This window comes from Dama dama, chromosome 23 (assembly GCF_033118175.1).
Source record: "Dama dama isolate Ldn47 chromosome 23, ASM3311817v1, whole genome shotgun sequence".
Classification (NCBI taxonomy): domain Eukaryota; kingdom Metazoa; phylum Chordata; class Mammalia; order Artiodactyla; family Cervidae; genus Dama; species Dama dama.
Genome location: NC_083703.1, coordinates 77,200,977 through 77,216,280, shown reverse-complemented (window position 1 = coordinate 77,216,280; position 15,304 = coordinate 77,200,977). Strand labels below are relative to the sequence as shown.

The following is a 15,304-nucleotide window of genomic DNA, read 5'->3' as shown; positions in this document are numbered from 1 at the left end:
ACACTCCACAGGGTCGAAAAGAGTTGGACACAACTTAGAGACTAAACAACAATTAGCTAGACTACAGGACTCTTTCTGTTGTCACCATTTTTTTACCCATTTATTTGTGTCTGAACACACAGGCACATATAATTCTATGTAATCTTATCCCATGTATAGATTCATGTATTTGTGTAAACACCATCATAATCAAGATACAGAACACAGAGATTCTTCTGGCTGTCCAGTGGTTAAGACCCCTTCTTACAGTGCAGGGGCTGCGGGTTCAATCTCCAGTTGGGAACCAAGATCCCACATGCCACATGGCTAAACCAAAAAGAGAGAGAGAGAGAAAACACAAAGGAATTACCTAACACTATCCATTTACATTTGTACGCTTCCCCCCAGTCCCTATACATAGGCAACCACTAATCTGTTCTCCTTTTCTATAATTTGGTCATTTCAAGAATATTATATCCATGATCTTACATGTGTAACCTTTCGAAATTTACTTTTGTCAGTAAATATAACACCCTTAAGATGAATCTAGGTTGTTGTATGTTATCAGTAGTTCATTCTGCATAGTAAACATTTTGTTTTTTAACCAGAATATATTTGAGTGTATATTCCACCTGAATTTAAAATTTAAATTTAAAAAACCTCTGTGTGTCCCTGTTTCCAAATGTGAGGCTAGAGTCTGGAAACCACAGGTAGAGGAGCTTGTTCTCAATCCCCATAAAATTCTAGCCTGAAAAATTAATCAGGTAGTTGGTGATATGGCTGTGAATTGTTTTAGGGCAGAGACTGAAGGACAGTTATCCATCTTGCCACTCCTTTAGCTCCACTTAATGTTTTTCCACTTAGGGAATGTTCAGGAAGCACTTCTTAAAATGATTCTCATTAAGCACTTGGAGGTAGGCTGAGGATGAAGGTGCAAGTCTTCACTAAGAACAAGTCATGTCAAGCCAGCATTGTTTTTGATTTGTTTTTAATAGGGTCCATACACTAGCATGTGGCTTTCCAGTTGGTGCTAGTGGTAAAGAACCTGCCTGCCAATACAGAAGACATAAGAGACGTGGGTTTTATCCCTGGGTTGGGAAGATCCCCTGGAGGAGGGCATGGCAACCCAACCCTCTGCAGAACTTTTGCCTGGAAAATCCCCATGGACAGAGGAGCCTCATGGGCTACAGTCCATAGGGTCACAAAGAGTCAGACACAACTGAAGTGACTTAGCACGCACACACATACACTAGCAGGCTTCCCAGGCAGCTCAGTGGTAAAGAATCCACCTGCCAAAGAAGGAGACGCAGCAATGATCCCTGGATCAGGAAGGTCCCTTGGAGTAAGAAATGGAAACCCACTCCAGTACTCTTGCCTGGAAAATCCCAAGGACCAAGGAGCCTGGTGGGCTACAGTCCATAGCGTTGCAAAGAGTTGGATGCAAACAAGCACGCATGCATACAGTAGTAGGCACAGAAAATGCACTTTACAACATCTCCTCTAATTGTTGGAGAAAAGGAATAGGAATGAGACTAGGTTGTGATCCAAGCCTGAATGAAAACCCTGTGCCTGGTAGGAGCAAGGAGCAAGCAGTTCTAGGAGGCCATGAACAAAGAGGTTATTTTGGAGTCCTTGGGCTCGGATTCCAGCTCTGCTGTTCTACTGGTTCTGGCCCTCTAGAAAGAGAATAACTCTCAGCAGAATGTAATTCAAGAACACAATGATGCTCATAGGATATAAGGCAACCACAGAAGCTAGTGCAAAACCCTGGGGCTGGAATGGAGGGGGTCCCGCTACATCTGAGAGGGCCAGGGAAGGTGCATCAGAGCCCAGAGGGAGAGTCGGGTAGAACATCTGGAGAGGTGCCCCGACAGCGGGGAGCCAGGGGAATGCACAACTCAGGTTCACTCCTCAGCCCCATCCCGTCTCCTGCGGAGGACCACAGGGCTCAGAGCCGATGCTGATGAGTCCCTGCTCCAGGAACACTGAGGAAAGTAGACTAGGGTGAGGACGGGACCTGGATGAGCAAAAGGAAAGGTGCTGGCAGAACCATTTACTAACTTAGGGAGGCCATTTGCCCGCTCTGAACCTCGGTTTCCTCACCTGTAAAGTCAGGATAGTAATATTATTGCCCCTGTAGAGTTGACATGATGAATAAATTATTGCTTTTCTTAAGGAATAAATTATTTAAAACAGTAAAGGACTTAGCAAGGAAGCTGGTAAGAAATTTCAACAAATGGCATTGCAGTTATTGCACTATTACTATTATGATTCAAGTAGGGAAACATGGGGGACTTCCCTGGTGGCTCAGACAGTAAAGGATCCACCCGCTATGCAGAGAGAAATGGAGTTTAGAAAGGAAGGTTTGGATTTGACCAAACAGTGGGGCAGTGAAATATTTGAGGCAGCCTAGCTTGTATGATGATAAATACCACCACACTCAGTAGGTAGCTCCTCTAGCTGTAAAAATGGGCAGCGACCAAATTGATGACGAAATCCCAGGCTGCACACCCCACCATTTTAACTGGAGAGAGAGAAAAACGCTCTTACCCACCAGGACCACCCCCATCCCAAATCCTCCCACCTGCAAACTGGCTCCATGGTGCCAGTCTGTTTCAGCAAAAGGACCATTTGTTTAAATGAGCCTGCCAAGTGAGAGGATCCAGATGTCTCCTTTTCTCTCTTTTTAAAAAAGCCACAGATAAAAATCTGCCCAAGATGGCCTGTTTCTGCCATGACTTACAGATAAAAGAAAAGACAGTTGCCTTCTAAACAGACCTGCAATTAACATTGGGACCTTAGGAGAAAAGGATCAGCGAATCAGCTTAGGGGACTGTAGCACCAGCCAGTTCTACCCATCCAGGCCTTGAAGGTAAATTGTAAACTATTGGGAAGTTCCATAAGCCACCATTTCCCCTGCAAAGAATCCGGAAGGAAAGTTCAAGTCGGCAGAGATACAAAAGTTACTCAGAAGGTACAAAGTCCATCGAGGGTTCCTCAAAGAACAGATGCATCATCCCAGGCCAGATGCTCTGTACAACGAGGTTGCCAGATTTAGCAAATAAAAATACAGAACACCCAGGTACACTGGAATTTCAGATAAGTAACAATTTTTTAGTGTGTGTCCCAGGCAATATTTGGGACACGGTTAAAATTATTTGTTACCTGAAATTCAGATGTACCCTGGCATTGTGTGTTTTTCTGGCCCAGGAATGACAGGGGTGGTGCTGAAAGGGTCACAGCTCAAATTCCAGAGGTCTCACACTGGTGGCCTCCAGGCTTGATGAGGCTCAGGCATGTGCGTTGTTCTGTCTTGACCGTTGATAAAATTCGAATCAGTAGCCAATATTTTAAGGATTTCTGGCTTTCTTTAAAAACTGGAAGTTCCAGCCATGCTTGTAGCAGCTGCCCCACTATAGTAACATAAAGAGAACAGAAGGGAATGTGGAAGAGTGAAAATTAATTACGGATATGTTAGATCGAAAAGATCATGGGCAAATTTGGTCTTGGTTGGTTTGTTACACAATGAGTGGTGGTCGCAAGATCAGTAGCCCGAGCTTCAGACCTGGGGAGCTCGATCTTTCTCAGGTTCCCCACAGTGCTGGCTGCAGAATCCGAAAAGCTGGCCCAACCGCCAGGCTCCTGTGAAGCATCTTCCCTCCTCCTAACCGAGGCTTCACGCTCATGGTGGAGAAATGTGTGCGCACAGCGCCCCCTGCAGACACAGGCTGGAGCTGCAAGTTCTAGAAGGGATAAAATTAATTCAGTTCAGTTCAGTCACGCAGTCGTGTCCGACTATTTGTGACCCCATAGACTGCAGGACGCCAGGCCTCCCTGTCCATCAGCAGCTCCCGGAGTTTGCTCAAACTCATGTCCATCGAGTCGATGATGCCATCCAGCCATCTCACCCTCTGTCATCCCCTTCTCCTCCTGCCTTCAATAGTTCCCAGCATCGGGTTCTTTTCCAGTGAGTCGGTTCATCGCATCAGGTGGCCAAAGCGTTGGAGTTTCAGCTTCAGCATCAGTCCTTCCAATGAATATTCAGGACTGATTTCCTTTAGGATGGACTGGTTGGATCTCCTTGCTGTCCCGGGGACTCTCAAGAGTCTTCTCCAACACCACATTTCGAAAGCATCATTTCTTTGGCACTCAGCTTTCTTTATAGTCCAACTCTCACATCCATACATGACTACTGGAGAAACCATAGCTTTGACTAGACGGACCTTTGTTGGCAAAGTGATGCCTCTGCTTTTTTAATATGCTGTTTAGTTGGTCATAGCCTTTCTTCCAAGGAGCAAGCATCTTTTAATTGCATGGCTGCAGTCACTATCTGCAATGATCTTGGAGCCGCCCAAAATAAAGTCTGTCACTGTTTCCATTGTTTCCCCATTTATTTGCCATGAAGTGATGGGACCGAATGCCATGATCTTCGTTTTCTGAATGTTGAGTTTTAAGCCAACTTTTCCACTCTCCTCTTTCACTTTCATTAAGAGGTTCTTTAGTTCTTCTTTGCTTTCTGCCATCAGGGTGGTGTCATCTGTGTATCTGAGGTTACTGATCTTTCTCCTGGCAATCTTGATTCCAGCTTGTGCTTCATCCAGCCTGGTACTCTGCATGTAAGTTAAATAAGCAGGGTTGGCAATATACAGCCTTGGTGGACTCCTTTCCTGATATGGAACCAGTCTGTTGTGCCATGTCATGTTCTAACTGTTGCTTCTTGACCTGCATACAGATTTCTCAGGAGGCAGGTAAGGTGGTCTGGTATTCCCATCACTTAAAGAATTTTCCACAGTTTGTTGTGATCCACACAGTCAAAGGCTTTGGCATAGTCAATAAAGCAGACGTAAATGTTTTTCTGGAACTCTCTTGCTTTTTCGATGATCCAACAGATGTTGGCAATTTGATCTCTGGTCCCTCTGCCTTTTCTAAATCCAGCTTGAACATCTGGAAGCTCATAGTTCATGTACTATTGAAGCCCGGCTTGGAGAATTTTGAGCATTACTTTGCTAGTGTGTGAGATGAGTGCAATTGTGCAGTAGATCGGACATTCTTTGGCATTGCCTTTCTTTCGGCTTTGAATGAAAACTGACCTTTTCCAGTCCTGTGGCCACTGCTGAGTTTTCCAAATTTGCTGGCATATTGAGTGCAGCACTTTCACAGCATCATCTTTTAGGATTTGAAATAGCTCAACTGGAATTCCATCACCTCCTCTAGCTTTGTTCGTAGTGATGCTTCCTAAGACCCACTTGACTTCACATTCCAGGACGTCTGACCCTAAGTGTGTGATCACACCATCGTAGTTATCTGGGTCATGAAGATCTTTTCGGTACAGTTCTGTGTATTCTTGCCACCTCTTCTTAATATCTTCTGCTTCTGTTAGGTCCATACCATTTCTGTCCTTTATTGTATCCATCTTTGCATGAAATGTTCCCTTGGTATCTCTGATTTTCTTGAAGAGATCTCTAGTCTTTCCCATTCTATTGTTTTCCTCTATTTGCATTGATCACTGAGGAAGGCTTTCTTATCTCTCCTTGCTATTCTTTGGAACTCGGCATTCAAATGGATATATCTCTCCTTTTCTCCTTTGCCTTTAGCTTTTTTTGTCTCAGCTATTTGTAAGGCCTCCTCAGGCAACCATTTTGCCTTTTGGCATTTATTTTTCTTGGGGATGGTCTTGATGCCTGCCTCCTGTACAATGTCACGGACCTCCATCCATAGTTCTTCAGGCACTCTGTCTATCAGATCTAATCCCTTGAATCTATTTGTCACTTCCCCTGTATAATCATAAGGGATTTGATTTAGGTCATACCTGGATGGCCTAGTGGTTTTCCCTACTTTCTTCAATTTAAGTCTGAATTTGGCAATAAGGAGTTCATGATCTGAGCCACAGTCAGCTCCCAGTCTTGTTTTGCTGACTGTATAGAGCTTCTCCATCTTTGACTGCAAAGAATATAATCAATCTGATTTCAGTATTGACCATCTGGTGATGTCCATGTGTAGAGTCCTCTCTTGTGTTGTTGGAAGAGGGTGTTTGCTATGACCAGTGCGTTCTCTTGACAAAACTCTATTAGCCTTTGCCCTGCTTCATTCTGTACTCCAAAGCCAAATTTGCCTGTTACTCCAGGGGTTTCTTGACTTCCTACTTTTGCAGTCCAGTCCCCTATAATGAAAAGGACATCTTTTTTGGGTGTTAGTCCTAGAAGGTCTTGTAGGTCTTCATAGAACCATTCAACTTCAGCTTCTTCAGCATTATTGGTTAGGGCATAGACTTGGATTACTGTGATATTGAATGGTTTGCCTTGGAAATGAACAGAGATCATTCTGTCGTTTTTGAGATTGCACCCAAGTACTACATTTCGGACTCTGTTGACTAGGAGGGCTACTGAATTTCTTCTAAGGGATTCCTGCCCACAGTAGTAGATACAATGGTCATCTGAGTTAAATTCACCCATTCCAGTCCATTTTAGTTCACTGATTCCTAAAATATCGACGTTCACTCTTGCCATCTCCTGTTTGACCACTTCTAATTTGCCTTGATTCATGGACCTAACTTCCCAGGTTTCTATGCAATATTGTTCTTTACAGCATCTGAGTTTTACTTCCATCACCAGTCAAATCCACAACTGGGCATTGTTTTTGCTTTGGTTCCATCTCTTCATTCTTTCTGGAGTTATTTCTCCACTGATCTCCAGTAGCATATTGGGCACCTACTGGCCTGGGGAGTTCATCTTTCAGTGTCCTATCTTTTTGCCTTTTCATACTGTTTGTGGGGTTCTCAAGGCAAGAATACTGTAGTGGTTTGCCATTCCATTCTCCAGTGGACCACGTTTTGCCAGAACTCTCCACCATGACCCATCCGTCTTGGGTGGCCCTACATGGCATGGCTCATGATTTCTTTGTTAGACATGCTGTGGTCCATGTGATGAGTTTGATTAGTTTTCTGTGATTGTGATTTTCCTTCTGTCTGCCCTCTGAAGGGTAAGGAGAAGAGGCTGATGGAAGCTTCCTGATGGAAGAGACTGACTGGGGGGGAAACTGGGTCTTATTCTGATGGGTGGGGCCATGCTCAGTTTATCTAATTTTTTGTTGATGGGCAGGGCTATGTTCCCTCCCTGTTGTTTGACCTGAGGCCAAACTTGGGTGGAGGTAATGAAGACAATAGCGACCTCCTTCAAAAGGTCCCATGCATGTACTGCTGCATTCAGAGCCCCTGACCCTGCAGCAGGCCACCGCCAACCCTTGCTTCCACCAGAGACTCCTGGACACTCACGGGCAAGACTGGGTCAGTCTCTTGTGGGGTCACTGCCCCTTTCTCCAGCGTCCTGGTGCACACAAGGTTTTGTTTGTGCCCTCCAAGAGTCTGTTTCCCCAGTCCTGTGTAAGTTCTGGCGGCTCAATGGTGGGTTAATGGTGACCTCCTCCAAGAGGCTATGCCACACCCAGGTCTGCTGCACCCAGAGCCCCTGACCCTGCGGCAGGCCACTGCTAGCCCACACCTCCTCAGGAGACACTCAACACTCAATGGCAGGTCTGGCTCAGTCTCTGTGGGGTCTCCTGGTGTGCACAAGGTTTTGTTTGAGCCCTCTGAGTGTCTCTGGTGGGTATGGGGTTTGATTCTAAATGCGATTTTGTCCCCCTACCATCATGCTGGGGCTTCTCCTTTGTCCTTGGACATGGGGTATCTCTTTTTGGTGGGATCCAACATCCACCCGGAGTTCTTGCAAGAGAAGATGACCGCACATCCTTCTACTCTGCCATCTTGTAGATGTTTTAGGGATAAAGCAGGATGGTAGTAAACAAGGGTGGGGTATGGATTAACGAGAAAATAATTAACACAATATCACCCATGGTAAGCACTCAACGAGCTCACTTCTTACATGTCTCCAATATAGATCTTCTTCCATCTCAATGTGGCAGGAAGATTTTATTTGCTAGATATGAATTATCTTTTGGAACTTTCCTGACAGTTCAGTGGTTAAGGCTTTGCCTTTCCCTGAAGAGGGTATGGGTTTGATCCCTGGTCAGAGAACTAGGATCCCAGATGTTTCCCAGCCAAAAAACCAAAACATAAAACAGAAACAGTATGGTAACAAATTCAATAAAGATTTTTAAAGTGGTTCACATTAAAAAAACAAAAAACAGAGGTGAAGTGGGCAACAGCATTAAAAAAAAAAAAAAAAGGAGAAGAATTGTGTCTCTATTATGTGCCAGGCCTGGGCTAAATGCTTTACAGACCCGATCTTATTGACACTTACAACTCTCTGAAGCAGGTATTGTTATGAATCCCATTTCACAGATGAGTAAACTGAGGCTTATAGAAGTAAAGAATGTGCCCAAGGTCCCTCAGCTAAGAGGACAAAGAAGTAGGATGAGTCTGAAGCATCAAATGTTTAGTGAGACTGAAGCTGGGGAGACAAGATGCAAAAAGTTTGAGCAGCTAAGGCCTAACATTGCCTGCAGAGTTCAGAGAAGCAGTAATAGCAAAGGTGAGAGATTCAAGCTGGGTGGGAGCTCTCTAGTGAATGTCTTCAACCCTGGCTAGTAGGCATCTGGGGCCACTTCTGACCTCAGAGGTATTTCACCAAGGAAGTCAGAAGAATTTGAACTTGTAAGAACCAGAAATTGACTCCTTCCTATAAGACTGCATTTCAGTAAGAGGCTGCCATTAAGTCAAGGGTTATAGACTCAAGAGCCAGCTCAATGGCTTTGAATCCTGGCTCTATTATTACAGGCTCTGTAACTTTAGACAAGATATTTTATCTCTCCGGAGCCACTTCTGACCTCAGAGGTATTTCACAAAGGAAGTCAAAAGAATTTGAACTTGTAAGAACTGGAAATTGGCTCCTTCCTATAAGACTGCATTTCAGTAAGAGGTTGCCATTAAGTCAAGGGTTATAGACTCAAGACTGACTGGGTTTGAATCCTGGCTCTATTACTTACAGGCTGTGTAAATTTAGACAGTAAGTTTTACCTCTCTGAGACTGATCCTTCAACTGGCATATTCAATAATACAATTGTCTCATACAGTTGTTGGAAGAATAATGTTTTATTATGTGCGAAGAGCTGTAATTAACACACAGTAAGGGCTCAATAAATGTTAGCCATTTGCTGTTTAGTTGCTAAATGGTATCCGACTCTTTTCAACCCCAAAGACTGTAGCCTGCCTTGCTCCTCAGTCTATGGGATCCCCACATACCCTTTTACTACAAGGGCAGGTACATTAAAGAGGGAAATACACCACTGTGGGGAAATGGAAAGCACATGACCTGCCTAAAAACATACATACAGGGACTTCTCTAGTGGTCCACTTGCTACGATGCCACACTTCCAATGCAGGGGGCACAGGTTCAGTCCCTGCTCTGCGAGATCCCACATGCCCACGTGCCGTGGGACAACTAAGCCCAGGCACCACAACCACCTTGTTCCTGGAGCCCGTGCTCCCTGACAAAAGAAATCACTGCAATGAGAATCCTGTGCACCACAACTAGAGAGCAGACCCTGCTCGCCTCAACTAGAGAAAGCCCACTTGCAGCAACGAACAGACAGTGCAACCAAAAATAAATAAATGAGCTAAAATAAAAACATAGATACACACATGTGTTACTCAGCCACAACCAATTATCAGGTAAGAAAATGGGCCCCTCGGACCAGATCGTCCCAATTTCCCACGAGAAGCCACACTGGCCTCCTTTCTAACAAGCAGGCAAAGCTTTTGCACTGGCCTGTTCTATCCCACTGATAAACCATTCACTCCCTGATCTTGTTCAGCTCTGTACTCAGATGTGCAACTTAACATTTCTATTCCTTTTCCTCACTTTAGTTTTCTCCATTGCACTTATTAAATATCATAGCACTGCATCATTTTTTGCTGTTTCTCCCTCTACTAGCAATGTCATGTCCCATGCAGGCAAGGGTTTTGTTTTGTTTTGTTTTTCACTACTGTATCCGTAGCACCTAGAACAGAGCCTGACACGTGATAGATAGCTGATAGTTATGGAATGGATCATGTGTCTTTTAAGAAATATTCTGTGGACTCAATATGCCTTCAGGTTTCCAGGTTGAGTGATGGTTCAAGAAATCATTTAATCAGTTTTGCTTCACTGAGCACCTACTATGTGCAAGGAACAGTTTTAGAAACTGAAGTGGATGCCAAGAACAGAAAATATTTGTTATGGTAAAAGGCAGTAAGTTGTAGACAGAAAAGGAGTCAAATGTTAAGTCAGGGTGTGTGACCTGATTCTGTCTCATACAGACTTGGAGAGCTCTCTGAGCCTGTTTCCTCCTCTATGCAATTAGACTGAGGATCATGGTAGTTCTGTCCTCAGAAGGCTGTTGTAATGAGTAACAAGCTGCAGGTCAAGTGCCTGAGCAGTCCCACAACGCACTCAAAACATTGACAGTGAACTACCATGGGCCAGGAACTGCCACATGCCATGGAGGGGCCACAAAGGAGTGAAAGCTTCCTACGTGGTCATGGTCTAATGCAGGAGACAGGTGATATGTGTACTACATAGACATATAATGTATGTATACTGTATATATATGCATTGGCACAGTGAAAAATAAAACATAAGGGAATAGAAAGTGGTGTGGATGATTGTTTACTACGGGTCCCCATAGAAGGTAGTGTTTGAGTAAGTGGAGGGAACCACTCAGGGGCTAGGGCTGGTCATTCCATATTGGAGTGAACGTGAAGGACAGTTCTATGTGGCTGAAAGAGAAGGAAAAGAGATGAGGTCTTAGGTTACAGTGAGGAAGATGGTCCAGGCCATTGACTCCACCTGTTACCATGTAAGGTGGGGAGAGGACAGGTGGGAAGAGTCCTCACAGCATAGAGAATAGATGATGGCTCCAACAGTAAAGAAACTGCCTGCAACGTGGGAGACCTCGATTATCCCTGGGGCAGGAAGTCACCCAGGAGGGAATGACTACCCATTACAGTACCCGTCTAGTCAAAGGTACTGTTTTTTCAGTAGTCATGTATGGATGGGAGAGTTGGACTATAACGAAAGCTAAGCACCTAAGAATTGATGCTTTTGAAATGTAGTGTTGGAGAAGACTCTGAGTCCCTTGGACTGCAAGATCAAACCAGTCAACCCTAAATATTCATTGGAAGAACTGGTGCCGGAAGCTGAAACTCCAAGACTTTGGCTACCTGATGCAAAGAACTGACTCACTGGAAAAGACCCTAATGCTGGGAAAGATCGAAGGCAGAAGGGGACCGCATAGAATAAGATGGTTGGATGGCACCACTGACTCGAAGGACAAGAGTTTGAGCAAGCTCCGGGAGTTGGTGGACAGGGAAGCCTGGGTTGCTGCAGTCCATTGGGGTCACAACTGACTGAACTGAGTATTTCTGTCTGAAGAATTTCACAGGCGCCACTGAGTGACTAACACTTTCTCTTTCCCCTGGTGGTCGTGACTAAGATTCTGTGCTTTCAAAAAAATAAAACCTGTTTCTACTGCAGGTATACACATTCTAAGGGGGAACTAAGATCCCACACACAGTGCACTACAGCTTTAAAAAAAAAAAAAACAAGACTAAAATCTTTCTTGTTCAGCAACACACCAGGTTGCTGTCCATGGCATTCTCCAGGCAATACTAGAGTAGGTTGCCATCCTTCTCCAGAGGAGTTTCCCAACCTGGGAATCAGGTCTCCTGCACTGCAGATTCTTTTATTCTTCACTGCCTGAGCCCCCAGGGAAGCCCTTATTGGCTGGAAGTCAATCTTAATTTTTGCTAGCTTGTTTCAAGGTTAGGAGGTTAAGATAGGAAGGAAAACTATCAGTGGAAGTCAACAAGTCATTAAGTGTTTTCACAACATCAGACTATCCCTCTTGTCAGTTTTCTGTTCACTGGAAGCACTAGGTCCCCAGACTCAAGGGACCTGAGGGAGTCAAGACTGTATCAAGAGCCAGGTCAGAATATACAAGAGTATAAAGTACAGTGGGGACAAAGCAGGGGAATTAAAACCAGATTAGTCTTGCATCAATAGTCTGATTGGAACTTTCCATGGTTAAACCATGAAATCTTAAATATTAAAAAAAATTAGTAAAATGAAAACAAGCTAACAGGTATAGCTCCAACCACTTTTCTTCATCAGCTTTCAAAGCACAGAACCCATGATTCAATGTACACAACCTGTTCAGAAATGCCTGTAGAAATGTAGAGTGTGGGATCCACCTTTTAACTCAGTATCATTTGGTTCAAGGTCTTTCTAATGACTCAAGAAAACAGCCTTTTCATTTAAAGGATTTTATTTTATTTCTCCAGACAGGAAGGCTACAGTTATAACTTAATAACCAAAATTTAATATAATACTTCATTCTTCAAAAGAGCCACAAGCTTTTCACCTCTGGACACTCAGGTTACACAACAACCCAAACCTTTATGCTCTCAGAAGTAAACGTACATCTTTCTCAAGAGGCCCTGCATGACTCCACAGTTGAAATTCCTTAAAAAGAAAGATACGTCACGATCAGTACTTCATTAGGATGCAAATGGCTACTTGTTTGGGATGTATCTAGACTTCGGGAAGTAGGAAGATGTAAAGTGAAGCACCAGACCAAGGAGGGAGACTTCCAACCTGGGGTCTGCCCATCCAAGTCTGTATTGTTCCTAATATGCCAAATGTTGATTCTATTCAACATTCTGCATGAAATAAACGCAAAACGATACTTTAGGGACAAATGGAGGGATCTGAATATAAAGTAGATAAGCAGGCATACAAAGTGTTATGTTTAAGGAGGCAGAAAGTATAAACTGTCTCCCTGATGTGCTCACTGTGATAAGGTAAGGCAGTAGTTTTAAAATATTTTCTATTGATTTGGCTGTACCAGGCCTTAGTTGATGCACATAGGATCTAGTTCCCTGACCAGGGATCAAACCCAGACTCCTTGCCACTGGACAAACAGGGAAGTCTGTCCGCCATGTTGAAGAGGCCCATGGAGTAATGTATTGAGGTTGTTAAGAATTCAATCTTTCATAATGAATTACAACCCTTTTGGAATTCAACTCAAAAGGTAACCTGGAACCCAAATTGCAACTGGTCCCCAAGTCACTCCCAAGTGGGCAAACCCAACACTTCTCTACCCGCCAACACATTCAGTCATTTTACCAAGGGGTTAACACCTAAGGGGACAAAAATTTATAGAAATCTTACCTGTTACAAAACTGAAACAAACTGAAATCAGGCCGCCATCAACCTACGTAGGGCCCTGATGTACACAGGGCTCTGGCCCTGTAGGAAAGTAAGAGGAAGCAAAGATAAATGACTTGAATGATGCCGGGGAGGAAATCATAGGGCAAGCCCAATTCCCACTTAAAAAAAAAAAAAAAAACCCACACAGAAAATGGTAAGCAGAAAACAAATAGAAGTTATCTTTGAGGCCAACGCATCAGACAAAACTGGCTAATAATTCAGTTGGATCAACAGGGTCGATCTGATGGGGAAAAAAGTTAAGTCATCAGCTGCAATGGCCATACTTGAGTCACAAAAAAGTAGAATGTAGGGGGATAACCCCTTCAAAAGAAAAGCAATTATAGATATGACTTACAAATTCTCTCCCAATCCTGGATCCATCATGGCCCATTCAATGCCTGTTTGCTGCCAACAGTGAGCCTGAGATGAAAACATTGAAACATGACCTCTAAATCAGCTAGATGCAAAAGCAGTTAGGGGGACAAAAGAGCTGCTCAAGCTGGCATATCAGACAGAAACTGGCTTAGAGAAATTAGATCAACACGGTCGATCTGTCGGGGAAAAAAGTTCAGTCATCATAATGCCAGCAGGAAGTTCTTGGACTCTACAAGGCAAACACCCCAGCTTTCTGTGCTTAACATTTGATAGAAACCAGCATGGCTGGCAAGAGCTGTGGGAAAATGGTTGGCTTTTACTTAATTGACTGCAGGGTTTTGACTGTCAGGATATCATCACACTTGAAGGTAACGTGTCGTCACTTCTAACACATCAAAGTCTAAGGAACTTGGTCCCAAAGATTCCAGTATTAGCGTGGCATTTTTGGACTCAGTTTTAAAAGTTAAACCGTTGAGTAACAGGTCAAAAGAAACATTTGGCCTTCCTTAAAAAAGCAATGTCATCACAGTATGCATCCACTTGGAAATTTAAGTACAAAAAAGCTGTTTATGATTTAAAAAGGGAAGGAATGGCCATCTGAATATGTGCCGTAAGGAGCATTTTAAAAATGTTTAAATTTAAAAAACAATTTAAAAAACACCGATTCACTTATCCTGGTTTGAAATGTCTAATACCTATGTTTTTTGTGAATTATAATAAAATGAAGTATCCAGAATACCTCAAGAAAATCGAGTACCTAAAATACGCTTACTACCCTTACTCTCCTTTGTTCCCCTGCAAGGCGGCCTAGCAAACCAAGAGGTTCCTCAGAGCACACATTTCCTGCAATAGGCCAAAAAAAATAAGAAAAATGTGCTTACTCCAGAGGTCAGGAAGCTGAAGGTTTTGCCTGTCGACACGTGGTTCTCTTGGAGCCCCAGCAGGGACCCCTCCACCAAGATTCATTCTGTAGCGTCTGATCACGCAAATCTGCGAACCAACAAAGAAAGGTCGTCAGTCGCCATCTTTCCACAGTCAGAGAAAAACAGGGCAGCGCTTTCTGAGGCAGGTGTTGTCAGAATTAACTGGCAAGTATTCAAAGACATCAACACGGTCGATCTGATGGGGAAAAAAGTGAGCTCATCATTTACACCGGCCGAGGAATCCTGGGTTTTTCAGCTCTCATTCATCTCCCCAACGACGCTTAGACCTATTCGGTCAGAGGAGAGGGGACCACTAGGAGAGGCGACTGCACAAAGAGGGAAAAGGAGGCGCAGAGATGTAGCAGCGAGCTTTCTACTCACCACATACAGTAGTAAATTCTGATTCCAGGGTTGAGACGACATCGGATGAGGAGCAGAGAACAGACGACGAAGAACACAGAGAGCCGCAGACGCGAAAGGAAGACCAGCCCGCGAGTCTCCCTTAAGTAGCCAGCGGGGACTCTCACGCCTGCGCACTGGCTCCGAGGCGCTTCCTTTTCCCCGCCCCCGCCCAACCCGCGCCGCGCGAGGCCTTCTGGGAAATGTAGTCTCCGCGCCGCCCAGACGGAAGAGGTCTAATGGTCGTCCAGGCAGCTTTAGCCCCGCCCCTGCTCTGTACCTACTAGGCCTCCGGATCCCGTCGGCCTCGCCGCCATGTCGCGCTTCACAGGCACCGAGCCTTCCGCTGGGTCCCCGCTACTTTGGGGACCGCTGAGGCCTACAACGGCCTTGGGTGCTGTTAACCCGCCCCCCGCAGTCCCCTCC

General features: G+C 44.5%; 1 long non-coding RNA gene and 3 other non-coding genes across 4 annotated transcripts; all 4 read right to left on the bottom strand.

Moving 5' to 3' along the window:
- Positions 1-12,234: 12,234 nt before the first annotated feature.
- LOC133045197 (uncharacterized) lies at positions 12,235-15,130 on the bottom strand. The gene is made up of 5 exons (XR_009690140.1): positions 14,861-15,130; positions 14,438-14,546; positions 13,537-13,601; positions 13,143-13,220; positions 12,235-12,434 (listed from the first exon to the last, which is right to left on the bottom strand). It is a non-coding gene; the product is annotated as an uncharacterized LOC133045197 (long non-coding RNA).
- On the bottom strand, positions 13,369-13,460 carry LOC133045354 (small nucleolar SNORD12/SNORD106). Its single transcript, XR_009690227.1, has one exon. It is a non-coding gene; the product is annotated as a small nucleolar SNORD12/SNORD106 (small nucleolar RNA).
- On the bottom strand, positions 13,680-13,769 carry LOC133045355 (small nucleolar SNORD12/SNORD106). The gene has a single exon (XR_009690228.1). It is a non-coding gene; the product is annotated as a small nucleolar SNORD12/SNORD106 (small nucleolar RNA).
- On the bottom strand, positions 14,622-14,713 carry LOC133045356 (small nucleolar SNORD12/SNORD106). Its single transcript, XR_009690230.1, has one exon. It is a non-coding gene; the product is annotated as a small nucleolar SNORD12/SNORD106 (small nucleolar RNA).
- Positions 15,131-15,304: the final 174 nt, after the last annotated feature.